Source organism: Lontra canadensis, unplaced genomic scaffold (genome assembly GCF_010015895.1).
Source record: "Lontra canadensis isolate GAN:19392208 unplaced genomic scaffold, GSC_riverotter_1.0 scaffold62, whole genome shotgun sequence".
NCBI lineage: Eukaryota > Metazoa > Chordata > Mammalia > Carnivora > Mustelidae > Lontra > Lontra canadensis.
Window position 1 is genome coordinate 5,866,674 of NW_022631056.1, and position 10,115 is coordinate 5,876,788.

Here is a 10,115-nt window from a genome sequence, read left to right on the forward strand (position 1 = left end):
CAGTCACATCACTGCCCAAGTCCATACTGAGATATGATAGTGTGTTTGTGCAAAGCAGAAGCTAAATCACTGTGCAAGACTCGAGTACCTCAGAACACCAGCACCATGTTGTCATGGCAGTAGTTGCTTTACGCAAATGTTTCTAACACTGACTTGCAGTAATTCAGCAAAAGTAAGTGGACACTAATTGTGCAACAAAGAAATTTGCCGCATTCAATTTTAGCAGTCAATAAGATATAGGCTTCCCTCATGTTATTGCCCCCTGCTTTATTGCCCTTTGCAGATATTGAGATTTTTACAAATTGAAGGTTTGCGGCAACGTTGTGTCAAGTTAGCCTATCAGCGCTTCTCCAACAGCATGTCCCCCTTTGTGTCTCTGTGTCACATTTTGGTAATTTTCACAATATTTAAAGCTTTTTTCATTATTATTGCATTTGTTACAGTGATCTGTGATCTCTGATGTTACTGCTGCAACTGTTTTGTGGCATCGGGACCCCTGACCATATAAGTGGGTGAATTTAATCAATAGCTTTTGTGTGTTTTCTGACTGCGTCACCAATCAGCCATCCCCTCATCTATCTCCTCCTCAGGCTTCCTTCTTCCCTGAAACACAATAATATTAAAATTAGGCCAGTTTATAACCCTATGATAGCCCTTAAGTGTTCGAGTGAATGGAAGAGACACACTTCTCTCATTTTTAAGTAAAAAACTAGAAACCACTAACTTTAGTGGGGAAGTCATGTCAAAAGTTGAGATAGGCCAAAAACTAAGCCACTTGGGCCAAACAGGCAATTTGTGAATGCAAAGAAGTTCTCGAAGGAAAGGAAAAGTGCTACTTCAGTGAAGACACACATGTTAAAAAAGTGAAACAGCCTCATTCCTGATATGGAGAAATTTTTTTTTTAAAGATTTTATTTATTTATTTGATAGACAGAGATCACAAGTAAGCAGAGTAGCAGGCAGAGAGAGAGGAGGAAGCAGGCTCCCTGCTGAGCTGGGAGCCCAATGTGGGGCTCGATCTCAGAACCCTGAAATCAGGCTCTGAACTGAAGGCAGAGGATTTAACCCACTGAGACACCCAGGCGCCCTGATATGGAGAAAGTTTTAATGGTCTAGAGAAAAGATCCCACCAGCCACAACATTTCCTTAAGCCAAACCCTCATCCACAGTAAGGCCCTAGTTCTCCTCAATTCTATGAGGGCAGAGAGAGGAAGCTGCAGAAGAAACTGGAAGCCAGCCGAGGTTGGTTCATGAGGTTTAAGGAAAGAAGTTATTTCCATAACAAACGGGCCAGGTGAGGCAGCAGCTGTGTAAGTTACCCAGAACATCTAGCTAAGATACTTAACTAAGGTGACTACACTACAAAACAGATTTTCAATGCAGACAAAACAGCTTCCTATTGGAAGAAGATGCCATCTGGGACTTTCATATATAGAGACGAGAAGGCCATGCCTGGCTTCAAACCTTCAAGGGACAGGCTGACTCTCTTGTTAGGGGCTAATGCAGCTTGCTGGTGCCTTGACATTGAAGCCAATGTCCATCCATCATTCTGAAAATCTTGGGGCCTTAAGAATTATCCTAAATCTATGCCATGCTTTATAAATGGAACAACAAAGCCTGGATGACAGCACATCTGTTTACAAAATGGTTAACTGAATATTTTAAGCCCGCTGTTGAGACCTACTGCTCAGAATAAAAGACTTAAAAAAAAATATTACCACTCACTGACAATGTACCTGGTCACCCAAGAGCTCTGAGGAAGATGGACAATGAGATAAACATTTTCATGCGTGTCGACAGAGTATCCATTCCACAGTCTATGGATCAAGGTGTGATTTTGACTTTCAAGTCTTGTTATTGAAGAAATACAGTTCATAAACTGCCATAGATAATGATTACTCTGATGAATCTGGGCAAACTAAATTGAAAATTTCTGGAAAGGATTCACCATTTAGATGCCATTAAGAATGTTTATGATTTATGGGACATCAAAATAGCAATATGAACAGGAGTTTGGAAGAAGCTGATTGCAACCCTCACGGATGACTTTGAGGGGCTCGTGACTTCATTGGAGGAAGTAACTGCAGATGTGGTGGAAATAGCAAGAGAACTAGGATTAGAAGTGGAACCTGAAGATGAGACTGACTTGCTGCGAGCTCATGATAAAACTTCGATGGATGAAGAGTTGCTTCTTGTGGATGAGCAAAGAAAGTTACTTCTGAAGATGGAGTCTACTCCTGGTGAAGATCCTGTAAAGATTATTGAAATGACAACAAAGGATTTATAATTTTACAGAACCTTAGTTGATAAAGCAGTGAGAGGTTTTGAGAGGATTAATTCCAATTTTCAAAGAGTTTCTACTGTGGGTGAAATGCTATCAAATAGCATCACATGCTATGGGGAAATTATTTGTGAAAGAAAGAGTCAATCAATGTGGCAAACTTCACTGTTGTCTTATTTTAAGAAATTGTCACAACTGCCCCAACCTTCAGCAACTACCACCCTGGTCAGTCAGCAGCTCTCAACACCAAGGCAAGACCCTCTACCAGCAAAAAGATTATGATTCACTGAAAGCTCAGATGATGCTTAGCATTTTTAACAACAAAGTGTTTTTTAATTAAGGTATGTATATTTTCTAGATGTACATAGATGAACAGACTACAAGGGATATGAAGATAAGTTTTATAGACCCTGGGAAACAAAAAAGTTCATTTGACTTGCTTTATTATGATATTGACTTTGTTGTGATGGTGTGGAACCAAATCTGCAATATCTCTGACATATGCCTGTAGAAAAATATTTAATGTCTATCTCAATAAAGCCACTAAGCTGAACTTTAAGTAAACACAACAGCTTCATTCATTTTTTATGTGTTATATTGGCGTTCAGAGATTGCTTGTTGAGTAGATTGTCATTATTTTGAGCTAGTAGTCTTGAAACTGTTCTATTTCATATATTATACTGATGTGAATAGGCAACTCTTACATTTATAGGATTTATTTAAAAATATAGAAACATATTACATTTAGAACTAGATCTAAGGCTGCATCTTTCTATTAAATGGTATCATCTGTCATTACTAATTATGAATGTGAATGTTTAAAATTTTGGGTTGTACTTGAAAATTTTTTATGGCTGAGCATATGCTATAAATATGAAGTATTTATTTTTAGTTTTATTCATATTTAATGTTATATCTAAAAGATTTTAGACTAACCATCTTTTAAAAATTGGATCCAAATATTTGTAATAGAGAAAAAAAATCTTCTGCCAAAAAAATACATTTCCTCTCTTTTATTGTATGAATTATTAAGAAGAAATTCCAAATCAAAGAAATCTTGGGAAAAGATGGAAACATTCCACACATTCAAGCTAGTGTTAGCCAGATAAAATATACATTTTTGAAAATATACATTTTGTTTGGTGATTTTCCAACATCACAAGAGTTGATGATAGAAGCCAATGATTTTTTTTTTTTTTACTGTATATTTTCAAATGACAAGGAACCCTATAATATCCCAAGTAGGGAAATAATAGGAGGTCAGTTATTGAAGCCTAATAGAATTGCCGAAATTACTTGTCATGTTTTCCACATTGTAAGTTTTATAAATTTCCCTTTATTTTTACCTAAATTCCTTTTTGCTTATTTAAGGTCCATGTGTGGACAGACTTGCCTTATTACCTAATAATGGTTTAGGCATTTTAGTCATCATATGTTTAAGCCAAGCACAGGACATAATATCATTGCTCCTGAAAACACCAGGTGCTTTTACTATTCTTTGCCTGTAATGTCCTTTCCTCCCTCTTTGACTAGCTAGCTTCTCCTTAAGTACCAGTTCAACCCTACTGAGATCTCACTGACTTCCTTCGGCAGGATCTGTGTGTCCTTCTCATGCTCTAGCTAAGAATTTTGTTCATGCCTCCAGAAGATCTATCATTCTTTGTTTGTAATATTTTCACAAAATTGATAAATATAAAGAAGAGAAACACATCACCCATTATTTCATTACTTATTAAAAAACCCCCACCATTGTTGTTTTTGTTGATCACGCTGTGGGTTTTTCCAGTGTAGAACTGTTTGGAAAAAAAAAAAATATACGTGAATCCTAAAATACATATGACTTCTGCTCCCTCCCATCTTAACATAGTATTAAGTAGTTCCCCATAATTTCATGTCTTTGAAACCATCAGTTTTAATGTCTGCATATAATTCCATCAGGTAGCTATAACCATCATTTATTTAACCCTTCCCAAATCATCCCCAGTATGTTCTTTTTTAGTACTGTCTTAAGCAAATTTGCAGCTCCAGTATTGTCACTAAGGTCCAGCTTGTTAAATATTCAATAAGTGAGTGTTAACAAAATCTTCTGTCTAGGAAACAGCTATTCCTCTATTATCTTACTGTTTTGAAGAATTTAAATCTCAAGTACAGAATATTAATGGAAAATTTGCCATAGAATCAGGGAAAATGGAAAGGAGGAGAAACTATCTGGAGATTTTAGTTTGGGGCTTTTCCTTTGGAAACATGTTGGATTATAGTTCCTGTGGTTATCATGGCCGTTCCAGACAGATTGTTGTGTGTTTGTAAGTGTTTGCACTTCCATGAAATACTTAATTTGACTCTGTTAATAACAGAAATTATTTATCTGTTCTGCCAAGGGAATAGAAAGGAAGAAACACAAGCATCATTTCCAAAGTATTGTATAGGTTATGTGTGGATATATACCAGGCTAGTGACATGCAAATATTAAGAAAAAATATTAAATTATTTGGAAAAGGTTTATTCCTTTGGAAAGGGCAGAAATGTCCTGGGGCTCAAGGAAATGTCACAGAATGAATAAATGAGAACTAATTATAGAAACTTAAATTTCTGACCTTTTTAAACAATATCAAGATTTGCTTCAGCATACCAGTGGAAGGTGAGTGTGAGGAATGAATGGGTTAAGAGATGAGTGGGAGAAGAATCTTCCATTTGACCACATATAGATCAATAAACCTTGCTGAGAAATACCTGAAAAATAAGTGTTAAAAAGATTTACTTGGGAAAATATTGACATTGGCATTTTATATATTGGTTTTCATCACAGAACAGGAAACAATGGGGGTAAGTTGTAGCATAGGGGAAGAAAAAGGGATTTGGATTCACACTTGGGTTCTAATCCTATCTCCATCCTTTATGAATTCTGAGACCTTAAGTCTTTTAATTTCTCTGATCTTTAGGTTTCTCATCTATAATATGAGAATAATAATTCATTCTTTGACAAGCTGATATAAAAGCAAAAAGAGACAAACACTTAGCATCTGGCACATGGTAGGCATTTTTTAAAAAGGGGAAGTTATTATTATTATCATAGTAGGTTACATATTAGTGCTCCCCAAAACAAATAGGAAATGGGGTTTTGTTTAAAATAAAAGGCGATTGACATGAGAAACAACTTGAGAAGAACAGGTTATCATTGTACTATTGCCATTTGGGGGGTACGGGGATGGCCATATGAAACCCAGTTTTTCTGATATTGCTTTAAGTCCATGGGCCTCCCTATTTGTGTACACAGGCCCCCTAAATGTCATCTGGAAACTTCCAATGCCTGAGTACCTCCCATTGGGTGAGTCAATCAATTCTGGGTTTCTGGTCTACAAATAATAGAAATCTCTAAAATGATACCATCCACGGCATAAAATTTGGGAGAGTATTTGTTATAACGGCCTACTCTTGATTTAGTTCTGATGAAAGGCTCTGAGTCTTAAAAAGTCCTCTGACAAATAAGGTCTACCAACCAAAGAGCATGACTGTGTTCAGTTTCTCCTTTATGCCTAGAATATTTTTCTTTCCAATGATATCAGTAGAAAGAGCTTTGGTTATTCAAGAGAGAACAGCAAGTTCATAAATAAAGGCTCTTCCCCCATGCCCTGTTCTTTCATCTGGAGAAAATACTAGGGAACATAAGGGAATGCCTTTTGGAAGCCAGCAAAGACATATTAGTGATGTGAAAGTGGAAAATTAGACGAGAGAGTGGATATGAATCAGGCATTTCTCTAATTAAAATATACCAACAGACTAAGTTGTGGGTCTATAAGAATAACACTGGAAATTAACTTTCTTTCCAACATGGAACATAGAGAAAGTGAAAAAGTGAAATCAAGATAATTTGCTGGGGCTTAGTTTAGTATTGTGTGAATGAATGTGACTGATTCAAAAGAATGATTCTGAATTAATTTCTATTACAGTAAATGCAGTATCTTTTTAAAAACTATCATCTTCTTTCTTAAGTTGGGTTCCTTTAACAATTATCTTTCCCAGTACATTTATACCAGGAAGGGAGTTTGCTAGCTGCGCTACATGGGAAATACAAAGAATGGATGTTTCATCTGAGAAAATTACCAAGGCCCTCTTTCCTGAAAAATGCCTTCCCTAGATTTTAGTGAATATTGGAATCATCCCATCCTTCCCCTATCTCTTCTCCAGAGTAAATAGAACTGATATGATTTCCACTCTTATTCACTGAACCCTAGTATTCTGCTGTTGCCTGAGCAGATAAAGCCTTTTCTTATTTGATGTCCCTAATCATGTCGAATGATGGTTTTCTTTCTTTCATGACTAAGTTAGATGAGGCCAAGAGTGTTTAAGTATCTGTCCAGTGGCACACCGTTAATGAGTAGGAAATGTGACAAATGAAGTTTTCATAAACCCCAGTCCATATTCTCATGGCCTTACTGAATCATCCATTTTTATCTTGGAGGGCCACAGACAATAGCAGGAAGGGTGATATACAGGCAGGTAGAGGTTCAGGTTGGGCCATTGCAAGTTACAATGCACACAAAACAACCAAACAAACAAAAACCAAAAACAGGAACACTACTGACCTAAATTGATAGAGATAGCCCAAATATAGACGGTAAGTTTGAGGGGTGCCTGGGTGGCTTAGTCAGTTAAGTGGCTGCCTTTGGCTCAGATCATGATCTCAGGGTCTGGGGATCAAGCCCCACAGGGGTTCCTTGCTCAGCGGGGAGCCTCCTTCTCCATCTTCTTCCCATATCTTCCTCTCCTTCATGTTTCTCCCTCTCCTCCTTCCTTTTCCCTCTCCTCCCAGCTTGTGCTCTCTCTCGCTATCTCTCTCTCAAGTAAATAAATAAATAAATAAATAATAAATAAATAAATAAATAAATAAAATCTTAAAGAATAATAAAAACAGTACATTTGAGATCATCAGATCAAGGATTCAGAACCAAGGTCGCTGTTGGTTAGGCAGTGGTGAGAGAAAGATCACATGGAACATGTAGGACTCAAACAACACAGAGGAAACTCTTTGATAATGCCTCATATTGATCTTAGGCCAGTAGGTAAGGAGACAAGAATATCTTTTCTCTTTTCCAGTGTGAATGAATGTCAAGCAGAGTCTCAGCAGTTAAGATGATTTTGACTATTTTACACATACTTAAACACAGTCATCTTTAATTTGGCTGAGATATAAATGTGATCAGACAATGTGAGCTGGGACAGTCACTTACCTCGTGAGTGATTCTAGGTCAACACCCAGTACTCCCATCTGCTTTATTCTTTCTTCTTTATTTTCTACTTCTTGTGGGAACTTTCAAGGAGGTTCAAATATTGTTGATGTTTTGAAATACAGCCCTCAAGGGAGAGTTAACACTTAAATACACAGTAGATATTGTATTGATATAATTTTTGAGGAAGTGACATGAATTTTGAGGAAAGTGAGATTTCTGAGAAAGCTAAAAGACTGAATAAGTATGTATTTATCTTGTGTTTTATTGGGGATTTTTTGAGGTATTGGTACACAGCCCTTGCTCAAGTCAAGTTTACAATATAACCATCTAGAATATACACCAGACTTCTTTTAATTTGGTTAATTTATATAAAGCTCTCTTTTTCACAGAATAGACAGGATCTAGGATCTGCAGCAAAAGACAGAAATGAGCTTCAGTTCCTTAAGATAAAGTTAAACACATAACTGACTTCATGGCAATCACCGTGCAGAGGCTGTAATAAGGGCCACATGATCAGGAAGTAGCAATTTCTATTCAAAATGGCTCCCTGTAGATGACCTGTTATACATTAATGTGAAAATGATTTCCTGCATCCAACATAAATTTGCTTCGATTCAAAAGATGACCAACTTCTGCTTTTAATGCCAAAACATACCTGTCCGTGAGGAACAACTTCCCAGTCCATTTCTCATGGACAGATGGTGGGCCATGACCTGACCTTGGCTCCATGTAGTCATATGGACGCTTCTTCACACCAACCCTAATGGAGTTGATTAAAGATTTAGAGATTTAGAACAATAGCACATTAAAAGTTCATTCATAATTTTTATTTGGAGAGCTCTATTAAAATGGAGAAAACTGAGATACAAGGGGCAAGGTGGGGGAATACTGCTGTTTTCCTAAGGTACTGTGATGTGAGGGATGCCTGCGTGGCTCAGTTGGTTGGGTGTCTTCTTCAACTCAGGTGATGATCCTGGGGTTCTGGGATTGAGTACCACATTGGGCTCCTTGCTCAGTGGGGAGCCTGCTTCTCCCTTTGCCTGTTTTTTTTTTTTCCTCTGTCTGACATTCACCCTGCTTGTGCTCTCCCTCTCTCTCTCTTTCTCTGACAAACAGATAAAATCTCAAAAAAAAAAAAAAAAGAGTACTGTGATGTGAAAAGAATTTTCTGACATCCTTCAAGAAGCTCCTGTTGGTTGCATGCTCCCTTGAAAGGCAATCAAGCAGGTGATTCCCAATAATGTTCATATGAATCAATTATCAGACAAGACAATTATCTTAATTCTGAGCTCCAAGCATTATTCATGATTGAACTAATTGATTAAAATACATCTGAAAACATCTGTATTTGAATCAAATGTCATGCAAGTAGCCTCTGACTCTAGCCATTTCTTGGCTGTATTTTTTAAGAGTTGTATAGCATATTTTGTGAACAACTCATTTAATAATGTTGTCTTCTTTACAGTATTCCATTAAGTATTCAAGTGCCCTATTTGCCTGTCAAGTTTCTTTTCCTTAAAATGGATTCCTGGCATTTCTAAAATTAAATACTGCCAGGGGGAAAAAAGAACTTTGCATTTATCATGTAGAAAATTATGTGCTTTGACTGTCCAACAGATGATGTATTGGCAACTACCCAAGGTTCACATTTGTGGTCTCAGTTTGGAATTGGGATTAAAGAAGACTTCATGATACAGTGGTCTGCTCCCAACTGTCTTCCCCAACCCTGATTGTTAGAATCAGTATAAACCCCAACTGTACTCATTACAGCATTTACCATATTCATTCTTTCAATTGTGCTCATTTTTACCATATGAAATACAGTTCTCCAGGGTATCTTTGTCAGCTTTGCATTTCCTCACTAGACCTTTGACCAAATAGATGTTAATTAGTGCTCTGTATTCGTCATCCTAGGATGGGTATGACAGAGCCAAGCTTTTCATATCAGTTTGCTCCTGCCTTGGTTACTCACATGCTCTCAAGTCAACTAGCAAATGGTTCTAGAATGCAGCAATTGCCTACTTAATTCAGAAAAATTGAGAGCTGTGGTATAAAATAGTTAATCTGTTGGGAATCATGCTGTGTAAATGAACTTTTTCTTCCTTTTGCTATAGGACAGGTCTCCTCTGCAAAGTTCTCCTTTGTTAATCACACTGCAGTTCACTTGTTTGGACTCTTGGGCTCTAAGGTGGTCAATTATTAGAATAAAAATTGTTAAATTGGAGGTTAATGCTTCTCCCTAGCTTTTCTTCTAGTGACTTCTGTTACTTTATGGTTATCTTAACAGAATTCCTATGTTATAATTCCTGACATTCTAAGAGCTCAAAGTACATTTTCCCTTTATTACTAATGATGGTGAAGGTGTTCAAAACATGACACCCCACAATATGCCCTTTGACATAGCGATTGTTTTGAACTGAAGGTTTGAGAAGCAGATGCAAGACGGGATCTCCGATGTCCCCCTTTCTACTTAAAAGCAGGTCAGAATATTTTCCATGAGAAAGGGGCCTGGACTATACCAGGAAGAGAAGGGCATTCTTCTCACTGGAGACTGGGAGTTCATGCCAAAATGGGCTTGTACAAACAAATCTACTAAAACCACTCTA

At 37.2% G+C, this 10,115-nt stretch overlaps 1 pseudogene; it reads left to right on the plus strand.

Moving 5' to 3' along the window:
• Positions 1 to 645: 645 nt before the first annotated feature.
• On the plus strand, positions 646 to 2,590 carry LOC116879626 (annotated as a pseudogene).
• The last annotated feature ends 7,525 nt before the right edge of the window (positions 2,591 to 10,115 follow it).